Source organism: Falco cherrug, chromosome 11, assembly GCF_023634085.1.
Source record: "Falco cherrug isolate bFalChe1 chromosome 11, bFalChe1.pri, whole genome shotgun sequence".
Taxonomy (NCBI): domain Eukaryota; kingdom Metazoa; phylum Chordata; class Aves; order Falconiformes; family Falconidae; genus Falco; species Falco cherrug.
The window spans coordinates 32,276,656-32,292,178 of NC_073707.1; the positions used below are offsets into that span (position 1 = coordinate 32,276,656).

At 46.4% G+C, this 15,523-nt stretch overlaps 1 protein-coding gene across 2 annotated transcripts in view; it reads left to right on the forward strand.

The window, feature by feature from the left end:
• Positions 1-8,993, forward strand: part of VEPH1 (ventricular zone expressed PH domain containing 1) — a 102,015-nt gene extending 93,022 nt beyond the window's left edge. Inside the window, exons 16-17 of one of the 2 annotated variants that reach the window (XR_008734485.1) lie at positions 669-6,169; positions 7,345-8,993. The gene's annotated coding sequence lies outside the window, so the exon portion shown is untranslated. Of the gene's footprint in view, positions 1-668 lie in introns of both variants that reach the window. The other variant, XR_008734484.1, reaches the window with a different exon arrangement.
• The last annotated feature ends 6,530 nt before the right edge of the window (positions 8,994-15,523 follow it).

Sequence of the window (15,523 nt, forward strand, 5' to 3'; positions counted from 1 at the left end):
TTGGGAAAGAGAAGACCTCTGTCAATGGCCCATGCAATACCTTAACCAGCTCCAGACTTCCCGATGCTCTCAGCACTCCGGAGAGATGCTGAAATGTTCAAATTTCTGAAAATTCCTGTAACACCTAAAATGTCGAGGCGTTAGATCATAGAATGTAGCAAAGTGATCAGAACGACTTTGTTAAAGCTAAATCTAGTTACAGAAAATACTGAAAGCCCATCTGGGACCAGTCTATCCGAGCAAGTTTTGGACATCTGCGCAGGTCACCTGGCTGGGCAGAGTCTGGCTCCCTGGTACAGAGCTCCGTCCCTCTCCCTGTCATTTACATGGAACCAGCTAATGTGTGCCTTATCCCAATAATACAATATTATTGGGACTTTACAACTTGTATTATGCTTCAAGCCTCTAAAACACATGAAGTCAAATCCAAACCTGATGCTGAAAACCAAAAGTGGGTGTTTTTTTCCAGGAAGACGTGCCTTTTTCATCTGCGACTCTTTACTGTTATCTCAGTGATATGGGATGGTTTGTTCAGGGTTGCTCATGCACAGAGGGTGAAGCAGGGTTGATGATGCAGACAGCCTGCACTCCAGGACATCATACAGCATGTAAGGAGTGGGGAGGAAATCTACAGTAAATTGTGAATTATGTCTGTACAAATAATGCAGGTCTGCAGACCGGACTGCTGCCACCTCCGCTGCCTCTGGATATAAATGAAGCTATGGAGCCAAACCTCGATTTAAAGGCAGAAGAGAAAGGGTAACAGAAGAGATACGATGGGAAATTTCCGTGGCCTCTCTGGCAGACAAGGAGATTCCAGTCATTTAATTTTCAATACCTGGACCAGTAAATCCTTACTTTACCCACAGGACTCACCATTGAGCCTAACAGGAATGAAGTTAATTCACAGGTGTGAACTCGTGGATTTAAGGTCTTAAGTTCCAGAACTACATCCTACACTAAACACTGGATTCAGCCACCAAGACATGTCACTGGAGTTCAATGGTACGGTAAGTGGGCCATTAAAACATTTTTTACAGACAAAACAGTCTGTATTTCTTAATCTTGATGCCAAGTTTCAGTCTGCCACTTATGCATTACATCATCAGTTTAATGCACACACTTATCCGCGTGCATATATGTGCGTACAAACGCATGTTGTCATCTACCTGACAGAGTATGGGGATGTGCAAAAAAAAAACTTCACCATTGAGTGATTTCCAGGTCTGAGTGAGAAACTCGCGTAGGGCAAAAACGCAGCTCTGCTTCACCTGCTGTCTCAAGGTTTGTCATCAGTCGCTTACATCCTCCCTTTCAATCTCAACGTGATTGAAACAATATGGAATGCATAGCTATGTAGTTAGAGAGGCTTTGGGTTCTGTGCCAAAAAATAATTGCATAAAGTAAGAAGCTTAGCCACACTTCTCCTGTCTTGAATTAAAACTTGGAATAAAACAAAAGAGAAATTCAGCTGGCAACTTATTCTAGTCATCTTCCTAAAAGGAGAAATGCAGAAATCATCAATCTAGTTATGATGAGAGCAGGGAGATTTAAAAAAAAATTAAAAAAAATCCCACTGTTGCAAATTTTTCTTCTCGAGCAAATATATAAATAGTTTTTATTGGTTCTTTTTAAAACAACATGTATTGAAACGCTCTAGATTTAAATAGCTGCTTCCCTCTGAACAGGGAACACGTTGGTAGTTCCTGTTGTGCTGCATTTTCTTGGTTTGTTTGCTTGTCTCTGGCAGGAACCACCCCAGCCCTCCACGAAGACACTGCGAGCTCAGCAGAGGGTCCCTGGGCACAGGGTGTGTGGCAGCGTGCTTGGAAAAAGGGATGCAAACGCCCTCCCTGGCTGCAGTGCCAGGACTCTGCTGAGCGTCCACTCCTGCCAGGAGACCAGCTGCCTTCTCTCTTGCACAACTTTCAGTACAAAACATGCCATTGTCTCTGTGGGGGTAAGTTCACCTTTGCTAAAGAATCTTGTTATTTGGTCAGTGTTTGGTGGAGGAGAGGAGCCTCAGTCCTACGGCGAGAGGGCCAAGTCCCAACCCTGGCCGTGTGGGATGCTAAACCCACACAGTGTATCAGGTACCATGCTCCCCCTGCCCCCCATGGGCAGCAGTAGTGCCATTTCCTGGGGTCCATGAAAGCAGGCAAGCATCGCAGGGGTCCTGGCAGCAACGCTGGGGCTCAGCCAGCCGGTCCCTGCAGTGCAGTGAGGTGTCGCCTGCCGGAGCTGTGGCACAAGGTGGCCCAGAGCCCAGGCTGCCAGCAGGGAGAGCTCCCAGCCCAAACCAGCACCCTCCAGCCCTCTCTGCATACTGGGGGCACACAGCGAGCTTTAGCATCTAAACCCGAGCCCACAGCTAGAAAGCCAGACCAAAATACGGACCTGAAGACTCCCAAGTGCGAGCAAGTTCCAAACCTAACATGAGTTTTACAGATCAGCATAACTTCTCTAGGAAATACACTTCTTCAAAGCATTGGCTCCAGCTTACATGAACATTTTTATGTATGGACAATAAACCACTTTTTTTCTGGAAAACTTGATGTCCACCATGATTTCTGTGCCACACTACATGTATCTTTCAGGAATCCAAGTCTGGGTGAGTGTGTGGCCTCACATTACACTCAAGAACAACTGGTACTTCAGCATCACTTCTTCACCGTTCTGACGATACCACAAAGGGGAACAATCCAATGGTTTTGGCACTGAAGAGCTGGCTCACACCTCTGGGGCTATGGACCAGCCTCATCATGTAGCACTTCTGCAGTGAGGACAGGAGCGTGGGTCCTGTCCGCGGGCTCACACGACGCTGGGACCAGCCCTTCCACTGGTGGGGTGGGGGCTGGCGAAGTTGGAGAAGAGCAGGGAGCCAGCAGCGGGATGAGCTGGCTCCCAGCTGTGTGCGGTGGCAATGGTCTGCAGTTGCTTAAAGCACTGGATTAGTGCAATCCACAGGGGTTCTAGTGGACCAAAGCCCTGCTGTGAATGGGAGTTGGACTGGACGACCTCCTGAGGCCTCTTCCAGCATAAATTATTCTGTGATCTATAGCAGTGCAAGAGGATTGCCAAAAATGTATCAGCAGCTACCATCACGTCTTCTAAAACAAACTGCAAAGCACTGCTGCGACACTGCACAGCCCCTGGCGCCTTGCTATGCCGTACGGGTGCAGCTGCGTGCATTTTTCCTCTTGTGATGCCTGCTAAGAGAAGAGCAAACAAAGCCTAGACTTCTCTGTAAGCAATGTAGCTAACGATGAGCTGCTGTGCAAAACTTTCTCACATGGAAAATCTCTTTCCCCTCCTTCCTTCAAAACTCTGCTGTCATAACCATCTTTCTTCCTGTGCTTGTTTTGGTTACAGCTGTTTGCATCTCTGTAAGCCCCAGATGAGTTTCTCCCGTGTGGACCCATGCGGGGACTCCCATCATTGAGCCATCCACCTGATCACGGGGATTGACTCGTGCCATGCCTGAGTCGGAGCAGGGGCCCTGCAAGCGCCCGTTTGCCAGCCATGCAGTGCTTGGGGCAACCTGAGATGTGCAAAGTGTGGGTCCCCTTCTGCTGCTGGCTCCCTTCCTCCTCTTCTCCTCTGATCTCCAGAACACAGGTATTACAGACTTCTTACCCTCCAATTTCCCACTCACGCCTCACGTGGTTTGACTGCCCATGGCTGCAGGAAGGGGAGCAGCGAGGACTGGTCTCTCCTGACCCACCTCTGCTGCATCCAGCCGTGGTCAGGGAGAGCAGGTGGCACAGTGGGTACAACACGAGGAGCTTACACTGGCACTTACAGCTGCCGCCCGGGCTGAGCTCCACCATGAGTAACACCACCACTTTTAACAGCTCAGGGGAACACAAAGAATGAGGTAGTTTAATGGTAAAAGCTTTGTAAGATAAATATGAAAATTATACTTAGCCAGGCAAATTATAAGTAATCATATCTTTAACAGATTTAACTACTTGATCTATTTTTCTGTTGCTCGCAAGCAAAATGTTCTTTGTTTCAAGTACATTTTTTCTATTATTCCCTGAAAAATTCTTGTATTCCTTCCTGTGAAGTTTTTGCAAACGGCTGTTTCTGATCACTTGACACGTACACTGTGCTGGTCAGTTTTACTGCCCAAACGGTATTTCTGTGCCCAGATGGCAGGACCGTACCTTCTGGAGTCAGATGACAAACACCAGCGGTCTCCCACAAACCCCCTTATTACGTTGTTGTTTCTTCCCCAGTGCTAAACTGCCTGCTCTTGAAAATTCAACTTAAAATTTTGGACATTTTTGCTGTGTTTACTAAGTCTCAAGCGGATCATATTCTCAAACCCAACCAAACAACAATCCAAGGGAGGACTGCAGGAGCGTGCCGGCAGGGCTGGCCAGGCTGTAAGCTCTCCAAACTGTGGCCGCTTCCATGGGGCTATTAGTAGCTCCGCTTGACAGTATTTCCTAGAAATACAAATATAGGTTGTACACTGAAACTGCCTTCCCAGGGCTTGTTTATGAGAGCTGAGCCCAGTTCTGGGAAGTTTGCCAAGGAAATGTTACCCTACAGTTCCCTCCCACCTCCCCAAACAAAGCATTCCCCCAGTGTGTTTGACAGAAACAGAATAAAACAGGCGATAAATGCTTAGGTATTGCATACAGGCATTGCATGTGGGTATAAATGGAATAAGCTGAACATTATTTGTCCAGCTTTGCTGATTCTGAGCTCAGCAACCCATGGGAATAACCTTGCCTGCTTGTTGACAAGTCATCTAATTCATCTTGATACTGATGACTAATAGTCCTCGGGTAAAATCCTTGGCCTCACTGAGGTCAAATGCAAAACTACTATTAACTCTAATAGGGCCAGAGTTTTACTCCGCTCTCTGCCTGTTGTAGTGGTACCCTTACCGCTTCCTACGATCACTGGACTTGTCCAGCTGCAGAAACATGAGCCCTTCCCTCCCCAGCGACAAACCTCAGACACCAGGTTTGTAGTAAGGAGTATTTCAGCAAGAAAAGCTGTTTCTCTCACTTCTACCAGCATTGAGCATCACCTGTGCCTCCAGCAACACACACTGGGGCTTCCTCTCGTGGCAGCTGCTTCATGGGACCTGTGAGATGCGGCCACCCTGCAACGTTGCTTCTCCTGCTTTGGGGCAGTGATGGTACTCCAGCTGGCTTTTCATGGTGAAATGGTAGGAGGAAGCAGGAAATAAACAATTTTATGGGTTTTGTTTCTTTGTTTTTTTCATAGAAACAGGCCTGCACCAATTAGGAAGTATTTATATTGCACCTGTGAAGGAACAGGACATTGATCAATTAGATGTCAAATTACAGCAACATTGAGTTGGCTCAGTTATACCATAAATCTCCCTGTTGTCTAATTAGGTGAAGGAAAATCAGACTTGATTCATCTGACTGCTTCACTGAAATGACCTGGAGCTTTCTAAATTGTTTGTGTTTGGGATGGTTGTGTCAGGACCTGAATCTCCCTGGCCAGCCCCCCCTGGGACCCCCACCCTACCCCACCCCAGGATCCCAGCCCAGGGCCTCCGTCCTGCCCCAGCGATGCTGCAGGAGCCGGTCCCAGCCCCACCAGGGGATCCCCCCTGGCCCCAGGGAGCCCTGGCAGGTTTCACGCAGCCTCAGGATATTGAAAGATTTATATTTATTTGCTTCTGTAAATGTGGATACTGTAATATAAATGTCCGTCCATCTTCTGTGGACATAAAGCATTCAACAGGTAATCCTGGCATTTAATTAACTGCAACTTTTAGTACACACTGAAATCCCTTGGCTTTTTTAGGACAGACGTACCAATATGTTTAAGTAATAAGTATTGTTTAAGAGCCAAGTTTTGCCTGCTGATCTCTGCCCTCCACCCCTGCCCTTCACTTCTTCCTCAACAGGGAAATCAACCTGGACATGCGATTTCTGTCTGCCTTGCAGGTAAAGCATGGGGAAACTGGAATCTGAGGAGGGCCTCACAAACCAGGCAATGCTCTGGCTGGCAGAAAGCCTCAGAGAAGATTGCTTATTGAGGTCGGTGGCATTGCAGCCCCCGGTCACCCCCCAGCTGGTGCTGAGCGGCTGCTTCTTCCCTGATTTCACTGTGCAGTGCATGGTTAAAGATCATTAAAAGAACGTGATCACAGAAAGGACGGCAACGCTCCCAGGTTAGGAGCAAAAAACCCTGTTTTCTAGTTACTGGCAGTTATTCATGGAAAATATGTGTGCCTGTAAGAGGGTCCTTTGTTTTTACATACTTTTTGTAAAAGATAACTTTGCCTTACCACATAACGCTCTTGTCAACAGCTACAAACCTGTATTCTGTGGAATGAATCTTTATTTAAGAGTAAACAACAGTAGAAGGCCATGTGTCACAAGGTGCAAAACAGTTCTGCAACCAAAGGTCTCTGCCTGGTTGTGGTTTGGGGCTTCCAGCCCAAGGGAAAACATTCATGGCAAGTAGCGTTGTTTTTCCTTTGAAGAACACAAGTGTGAAGATCCTTTGCTTCAATGCAGGTGGTGTTTAGGCAACAGCAGACTGTTTTTCCAGCTGTCCATGACTGGGTCTGTTCTGACACAGAGAAGCCACCGCTGGGTCTCAGCTGGCCCAGTACCATGCCAAGGGCATTGCTGAATCCCAGCCACGCTCTCGCACAGCCTGCCAGGCTCCACTTTCCCATTTGGTGGATCATGCATGTTTTCCCCTCTACATGGTCTCAACCCCGCTCTCCTTGTTAGACCTTACTGATGTCTTGTTCCTGCTGCTGAAACATCCACAGTTCTGTGTTGGGTTTAATGTGTAGGAATCCACTTGTTTTATTTTCCTCGACTCATTAAGTTTCATTAAGACACGCAGTGCTCTGAGTGTCGGTGCTACCCTTGTTCAGTTACACAGCGGGGACGGCAGGCTGTGCCAGTGCCCCGCTCTTGTGCTGCCCCTCAGCAGCCCGGGAAGGCCGCTCTTCTCTTCTGAAGGAAAGAACTAATTCTAAAATAGATCAGGAATTCAGAGGGAAACAAAAAAAACCAGCGTCCCTTTCATTTTGGCCATGCTTTATTTAACCTGCTCTGGTCACTCGTTCAATGAAGTCCCTTTGCATCCCACTGACCAACGAGCAAGTGATCAGGACCAACATCAGCATCAAAGAAACAGTGGAAGCACATTTTCCACTAACACCTACAAGGTGTGTCTTTAAAAATCATCTAAAACCCACACTGCAAAGAATCAAAGGCGCTTTCTAAACACACCCCATGTGTGTACGGGACTGTGACTGCTCCGTTGGCTCTCTGCCGGAGGTTGTACAGTATTGGGCTCACTGTGTTTTCACCATGTGGCTTGCAGATCTGGATCCAGCACGATATGTCTCTCTGAGAACTGGGCCCAGCAAGTTTGACATGTCCATCAGTAGGACAAACAGACCTTCAGAGGAGCTCCACAGTTCTCCCACTCCATGGCTGGGAGTCCAGAGACTAGTCCTGGTGGCACTGCACCAGGAAGATGCCTTACATGAATAGAAGAGGTCAATTATTTGTCTAAAATACCACAAGACCCCTGACAAACCTCAGTTCTACCCCCAAGGCCCTTGGGGACTCCGAATGATACATGTCTATAATCCAAGCCCTGGTTTAGCTGCAAACCTCTGACTGTCCTGTCTGCCACACCACCGAGAATACTCCCTCAAAACAGGGCTGAGTCCTGAGCCCCTGGCAGAGCTCACTGACACATCGCTGAGGTGTCCCGCGGGGTTTACACCAAGGTGAGAGCCGTCTGAACCTTGCCATGCTTCACAGGGCAGCGGCAGAAGGTTAGGGAGCACCTTGCTTCCTGCTACGTGGGAGCAGCAAGAAGGGGCCACAGGAGCTATCTGCATCTCGCTGCGTCAGCACAAGGCATTCAGGTGCTACGAGCATAGGCGGCTGGCAGAACTGCTCAGAGCCCAGTGCAGGGTACCTGCGACTACCCTGAGCATGTCCGATCATTTTAGGGGACAAATTACTTGACACTCTTCACTTTGTCAAACATACTACTGGCCACTGGTGGTTGCTTCTGCTTCCTGACAGGATGGCTGATGGTGACGGACAGGGGGAAAAGAAAAAGATAGTAAATGTTGGACAGGGAGAAAAATTTGTCCTGGGCAATGTTATTCAGCCAGAATTTATCAACAGCTTGATAAACACCTTGCAGTGTTTTTGTGATATGTTTGTGAATAATCAAAAAGCAGCAAATAGAATAGAAGCTGCATATTCAACTGTTCCAGTTCTGTTGAGTGCTTCACATCTGGTTGTATACTGGTCCACTTAATCACTAAAGAGGGTGCATGTGAAAAGCAGTTGCCCTCTTCAAAAAGCTTATTTCTGCTTTTGGGCTTCCCTTTCTGCTATCTATTAACTCTCCATACTCACAGCAGCTCACTTTCTCACTCGCAGCCTCCTGTTGCTCTGATTGTCTTTGACAAGGGCAATGCAATGGGGATGGGGAAGGATGATGGAAAACATTATGATTTATCAGCAGCCTGTTGTACATACTATTATGAAATGAGAAATAAAACCCATGTGTAAAATATCAGTATTGGTACTAAACTATAAAGCTCATAAGGCTGTTAACTGTAGGGAAGGCTGTGACGGGGTGGATCAATGGTCTCAGACGAAAGCCAGCTGCCCAGTATCTTGCCTCTGACAGCAGCCAGTAGCGGATGCTTAAGAAGAATGTAGGAGAAGACAAGTATCAAGCGACCCCCTCTCTGCACCATCCTCTTTGCTATCACCAGTAGACGCTTCAGGGAACTCCTAACACCAGATGCTTCTTCCTGAACACTACATTTAATAACGAGATTTTACCCAATCCTTTTTAAAGTCATCTGTACTCTTGGCCTCCACAACATCCTGTGGCTATGAGTTCCACTGTTTAATTATGTGTTGTTTGATCGTTTCAATGTCCTCATCTGCAAATCTAATAGCAGCACGAAGGCACTGGAAAACACCTAAGTAATTCAGTCGCCCAGCACTGAGGGCTCCAGCCTCCTTTTCCTTCCACATGAGCACAGCAGACACTGTGGAAGCTTTTTGGGGCATTCACAGCAAGTGCGGCAGGGCAATGGGAGCTGGTATGTGAGCTCCTTGACTCACGGCAGAAGAGTGAAAGGGAAGATGACTCGAGATCATGAGGCTTATCTGAAATCTGAAGTTGCATCTGAACACTTAAATGCAACAGGATCTTCAGGACTTTTCTATTGTTTATTTCTTCTAGCCCGTTCTGTCACAAGGAGCAGCAGAGTCTCACACCATCTAGTGTAACAGCAAACTAGACCACAAGTCCATTGAAATATGAGCAAAATAGGTCTTTTTCCCCAAAGAGCAGCTAATGGGCCTTCTAAACTTTCACAGCTCCTGAAGAATTCCCCATGTACATCCAACTCAGTTGCCAGCTGCCAGTCCGGTAAACCTGGCCTTGCCCAAAGAGCCTCAACCAGGTGAACGGCTGTGAGCGGCACTTGACGGCTTCATGTACACCATGTTTTGCCTCTTCCTTTCAATCTTCCTTTCTTTAAGTCTGTGATTCTAATAACGGTATAGCAAGACCTTTCTTTCAACTTCTGCCTCTATATCAGTTACTTTCTCTAGTCCAACCCTCTTTTCATTTTTCTTTGGAAAAGTTCATCTCTGTTCTTTCCCCTCTGAAAGGCTGGATTGTGATTAATGGAGGCAACAGGAAAATGAGCACTCGAACACGTGGGATTGAAGTGTGACATAGCAGTCACCTATCTGTTTCAGGAATGATCAGGCCTCCCAGAGCAAATCCATTGGCAGAGGCGCCTATTTATATGCAGACATTGTTTTTTGGTAAGGAGGATATTTAGGACAGATCTTAAAGAAGCCATGTAGCTTTTCAGGAGGTACCACCAAACAGGCAAATGACTGCAAGGGCACTGGCAATAAGCAAAGTTCACACTTGTCTGCAGATCGGCATCTTTGGCGGAAAGTTTCACATGTTGATGGCACCCTGTGAGATCCACCAGCCTGTGGGCACTTCTCACTAAAACAAGGGTTTGATTTTTCCAGCTCCTTTCTACCAACTTTAGAGTCTCCATGGGATGAAGTGTCCCCGTGGTAGAGGTTCCCTGCTTCTAGGACCCAAGTTATCTCAAGTGTCCCCCAGAACAGCACTGGATAGGTATGAAGCAGTAAGAGGTGTAAGTGAATTAAAAGAGAGAAAAGAGGGAAGGAAGAAGTTTCATGGAACTTCACATAATTCTGAGTAAGACAGCAAGCAAAGTCTCAGCGGGATGTGACTAGATGGAGTGTGTCTCTGTGTACATCGTAAATCATCGAGGAGACATAGGCACCGCTAAGTTACTGCACACCCACAGCTGCGGGTGTCACAGGCTGCCTCCTGCAGAGAATGTCAGCACACACTGCGGCTTCACTGCACTTCCCTCTGGGCCTGGTGATTTTAGGAAAGGTCTAGATATATGCATATTTTTTTCATCATTACATTGTGGGTTAACAAATACAGATTGACATGAAGTCTGAAAATGCCAGAAATGCCTTTTGGCCACCAGTGGATTGCAGCAGCTTGTTAAATGTTCACAGATTGTTTAGGTAGGCTAAAGTCTGACAGGCCCTGAGATGGCCCCATTGGAGACACCTTTCATTCATTCGGCCTCATGTGTGAGCTTACACAGCACACTCTCCCTTAATCCTAGCTCTATCCCAAAATGTGACTTGGGACAAACGGCACTGCAAAGTGGTCAGCTGGACTTTGCCAAACTGTCTGGAAAGTTCCCATTAACAATCAAGCAAACCACATTTTCCCACCTCCTAAAGAGTAACTGAACTTGAGGTAGGTATGCAGAAGCGAGTGCCTAGGCTTACACAGCTAACAGCCAGCTGCTGGGGTTTAGGTAATAAGTTGCAGGTGGCAGAAAGCTATAAAATGGGCAGCCGTGGCAGCTGGGGGTATGGGGAGTGTGAGCAGGGTTTGCTGGTACAGCAATGAGGTGGTGGCTCCTCAGGGCTTCCTTGTCACCTGGTGTGCTGAATGGTGAGATTTCGGGTAGGCTCACAGACCAGGTATGTTCAGCAGGAAAAGTCCACCCAGAAGGACAAGGTTATTGGGTCTAGTCTATGAAGCTCCTGAATTTGCTAGAAGCTGGGTGATCAGCTGAAGGAAGCCATTGGGTAGCCTGCTTTGGTCTTGGGCTCTTCAAGAGTCCCACTGCTGCCAGGAGCAGGATGCTGAGCAGCTCTGGATGTTTGCTTTGATCCAGTTCAGCTGTTCTGGAGTTAGAGGTGATACCACAGCTGATCCCATCTCCTCACAGGCTGCGTTTGCAGACACTAAGCAGTGGTAGGTGTTGCTCTGACTGTACAGGGGAAGCAGGTGGGGGTGTGATGGCTGGTTTTTAGCCATGCTATACATTAAGTTTTGAATGCATGGTGGGTTATTTCAGAGGAGCAAAGACCTTTAGGGGAGGCCGCATTCTGCTCCAGAGTCACTAGAGGGAAGGAGCAGATATTTGGGGGAGCACAGCCTGTGAAATACATCCAATCTGAAATAATGTATTGGTTATCTTGATGTGGTGTAGGCACAGGAGAATCAGAACTGTCCAGATACATGGTTGAGATTCTGATGCTTTCAGCTGGCTGAATTGTTTAGGTCTTCTATTAAGCTCCAGTACAGTAAAAATGGTAAGTAAACCTGTGAATTTTATTTTGATAATGGCACATGCAAATAGGCTTAAAAGGGAACAATTGAGTTATGCTGATCACTTCTGTGGGTTACACTGTAACAGCAAAGCAGATGTCTGGCATTATTCAAGAGAGTGTAGAGTCAGCGTAAGACTTGGTTTTGCTGTGAAATAAAGTCAAAAGGTCTTTCTTCTAACTCTGCCGGTAATATTTGCAGGTGCAAAAGAGCCACAAAATCAAAATCAACACACTTTCAATCTGACATGATCCATTATTGGTACATTCCTGTTTGCAATTAATGCAGGATAAATATGGAATCTCCCTTTTAAAGATCTCTAACTTCCCACCCTCTCCATATAAGCTGGCTCAGAAGGTTCTGCCACCCTCCCCTGCTTAGGTGGAGGATTTGTACTGCAGGATCCACTTGTAACTTCTGTACGAACCTCTATCAAAGTTGCTGGAGACAGCCATAAGATGATGGATGTAATTTTGATTTTATTTATTTAGTTCACTTTGAAATCTAGTTTTACCTAAGGTCAAACACAAATGTTTCCAAGTTTTGGTTGGTTTTGTAGTAAAGTGCTGCCTCCTGCTGGGCAAAAGGCCCTGTAATAAACCTTCAGTAACTTCCTATAAAGTATTTCTTTCACCTAAAGTTTAAGAAAGGGCTTTGCACAGATTGGCAATGAAATAGGATATCTGTTGTGCAAGCTGTTTAGCACAGAAGGAAAAAAACTGCCTGCAGACAGGGCTGCATAAGAAAATAGCTTGATATTTCAAGGCAGTGTGTTTATCCCTCTGAATGCAGAAGGATGCCATCAGTGGGCCACCTATGCAGGGACAGAGATCCAGGCTGCAGCTTTTCTGCCTTACCTTCATTACAACAAACAGGTATGGCCCAGACCAAACCTCTCTGCTTGTGCCCAGTTTGGTGCAAGTGGAGAGGTGAATCCCTCAGGGAAGGAAGGGGGAAACTAGTTTTTCCTGATGCAGTGCTCAATATCAAGCTGAGGTGGTCACTGGCAAACTTACAAGAAGCACTTAAGAGCAAGCACAGGGTCCTCCCAGTCCCCCACCCTTCTCTAGCCTTTCTGGCCCAGTGATATCTCTGCCTGTGTCCACATTAGCAAGCATGTAATGCTCATAATGGGGAGCAGGTGCTGAGAACTGATGTTCTCAGCACACCTGCTAAGAAGGTACTTCAGACCCACTCCAGGCAGTCCAGTGGGCTGAACTCCCTCTACTATGACAGCAGGCTCCTGGAGTACTGTCTGTGGTGCAGCTCCCTCCAAGAGGACCAAAGGTGAAAGCACAGCCTGTCCCAAGCACCTTCTCTAGCGCTGCATCCCAGGGGTGCACCCAACCTGCTTTGGGTGGTGACTGCTGGAGAGCGAGCCCTGTGCACTGTAGGGGCAGAAGGGACATGCAGGGCTGTCAGAGGGCTCAGGGCTGGGAGGGTGTTGGATAGCAGCTGTGAGTAAGTTGCAAAGAGGAACGGGGCCCGGGGCTTGCCTGTATGCCTTTTGCTGGCATGCTGCAGGGTACTGCATACCGGCTGCCACAGTTCCTTGCTGGGGGTGCCTGCTGGCCCCGGCTCAGGGTGCCTAAGCCACCCTCTCCCCACACTCGGCACGGGTGCTTCAGGGACTGGCGCTGGGCTGCAGTCCCCTTGGAGCACATCAGAATTCCAGGCTGGTACCGAGGCACCTCCAAGCTCTCTTGCACAGCAACACTTGCAGTCAGAACATGCCTATATTTAAAACAAACAACAAAAAAAAGACAGAGGAGGGATGAAGGAATTTACTCACTTGTACTTGATCCCTAAGTAGTATTATTACATATCCTTGCCAAAAACTGGTTTTGATTCATATAGGGAAAAACACTAGCAAATTATATTGTCAGTCCTTCCAGAAACTAGCTAAGGCTTAGAGCATCTTTAAAATCTCCTAGTTCAGACTGTGCTCGATTCCAAAAATAAGTGACAGAATTATTCAATTATGTTGGTTAAAAGGAAAGTTAAACAAAAGCCTTACTCTAATATATAGTACTGTACAGTATGGGGGAACTTTGCTTATAATGGTAGAAATCCCAATTTCTGTCAATCATTGAACAAGGTATGCCCACTTACACTCATAAATGACCTGCTAACATGAATGTTCAAGTCTTCCCTTGTTTCTAATTAACTGGTATTGAAAATATTCTGGGATAATGGCATCCCAGTCTATACTTATATGCCAGTATACCCTGGCAGTGTACATCCTATCTACATTTATATGCCAGTTTTCTCTCGGCGCTACAGGGACAGACAGCTTATTGATGACAGCTATAACTAATGATTTCAAATTGCCAGTTTATTTTTTATTTGCAAATGACTTGTGGTCTAGCAGTGGCAGTATCTGTGTGTATTTAATATTGCTGTTGGTTATATCAGTAACGAAAAGCTTGCCCGTATATTATCAATTTAATTTCCTCCTTTGCTAGTGAGACTCTTGGTAACTTAGCATCCTTTCTCTCCCTGTCCTGCCATGCCTGACTGAGGATGACACAAAAATAACTGCCTTAATGCTTTTCTGCAAAATTGCATCAACCCACTAGATGGCAAACAACCACTTACAAATGCCACAGATACAGCTGTCTTATACAACCAAAGGCACATCAAATTCACCACTGCTAAACAGCTAAAGGAATTAAATTTCTGCTTATAGTTAACCTCACAAGCGAAGCTTGTCCAATAATCACTAGAAAAATATCTTATTAAAAGCTCTTTTACATTCATGGATTGTGAGCTACAATATGAGCTTTCACATAGCTCAGACCACAAGCTATGACCAGCAGCATATTCAGCATCATCTCTTTCTCGCAGGAGCACTGAAGGTGTTTTTCAAGTAAGTTTCCACTTATTCTAAGAATATATATACAAAGTTTTCACTTATCCAGTGAGTTACTTTTGGCAATGTGATCTATAAACTCCAAGAGGCTGTGCTATTTTTCTAAGTTGCCTCACTATGCCCATAAGGACAGAATTTCACGCTTTACTGCAATCCGTGGGAGATCTGCCACTGACTCAGAGCCCAGTAGAGATTTCACTTAGATGCTGTAGCAGAAATAATGTCCCTGACAGAAGAGCAGACATGACGAGGCAAGGACCTGATGGACCTGATCTTTCTGCTTTGAATCATTGTCTGGGGAGGACAAAATAGAATAAAAGACCTCTTGTGGTTAGCAAGACACTTGAAAATGCTTTAAAGCGGAGAAAGCTTGGAAAAATGTGAAGAGACGCTTGAACAGTTCACAGGCCATTATAGCAATTCCTACAGTGAAAGAAGGCTGGCTGGTATGTTTAACTCACCCCCAGAACTACCACCTCTCTGCTCTCTGCCCTCCCCTATGCACCAACTACTACTTTAATACTTGGATGCTAGTGGTAATAACTTGTTCAATATTAAAAGCAGCTTTTTATACTTATATACACAAAGGGCTCCTCCTCAGGCTAAAGAGCAGTGGAAGTTCTTGCAAAAAACTCAAGCTGCAGAGCAGGAGAGGGTGTGCAGCCCCTCGGGTAACCCTCGCTCCCCTTTCAGAGAAGCTCTGAGCAGCCCAAGAGCCCTTTCTGGTAACTCCTGCAGGCGGATACCGCTGCTATTGCTAAACTGGCTTTACACTCATTTTGAGCTGACCCACAGTTCAGTAAATGCAAATGGTGAAGCAGTGAAAGATTTGCGTGATATTTATATGAGATGAAGCATTTCTGTACTATCTCTTTGTCTGTAGGGGAAACACCTGGTGAAACTGCTGGCTGATTGCAGTTCAATGCTTTCTAGACCGTGCAGCTG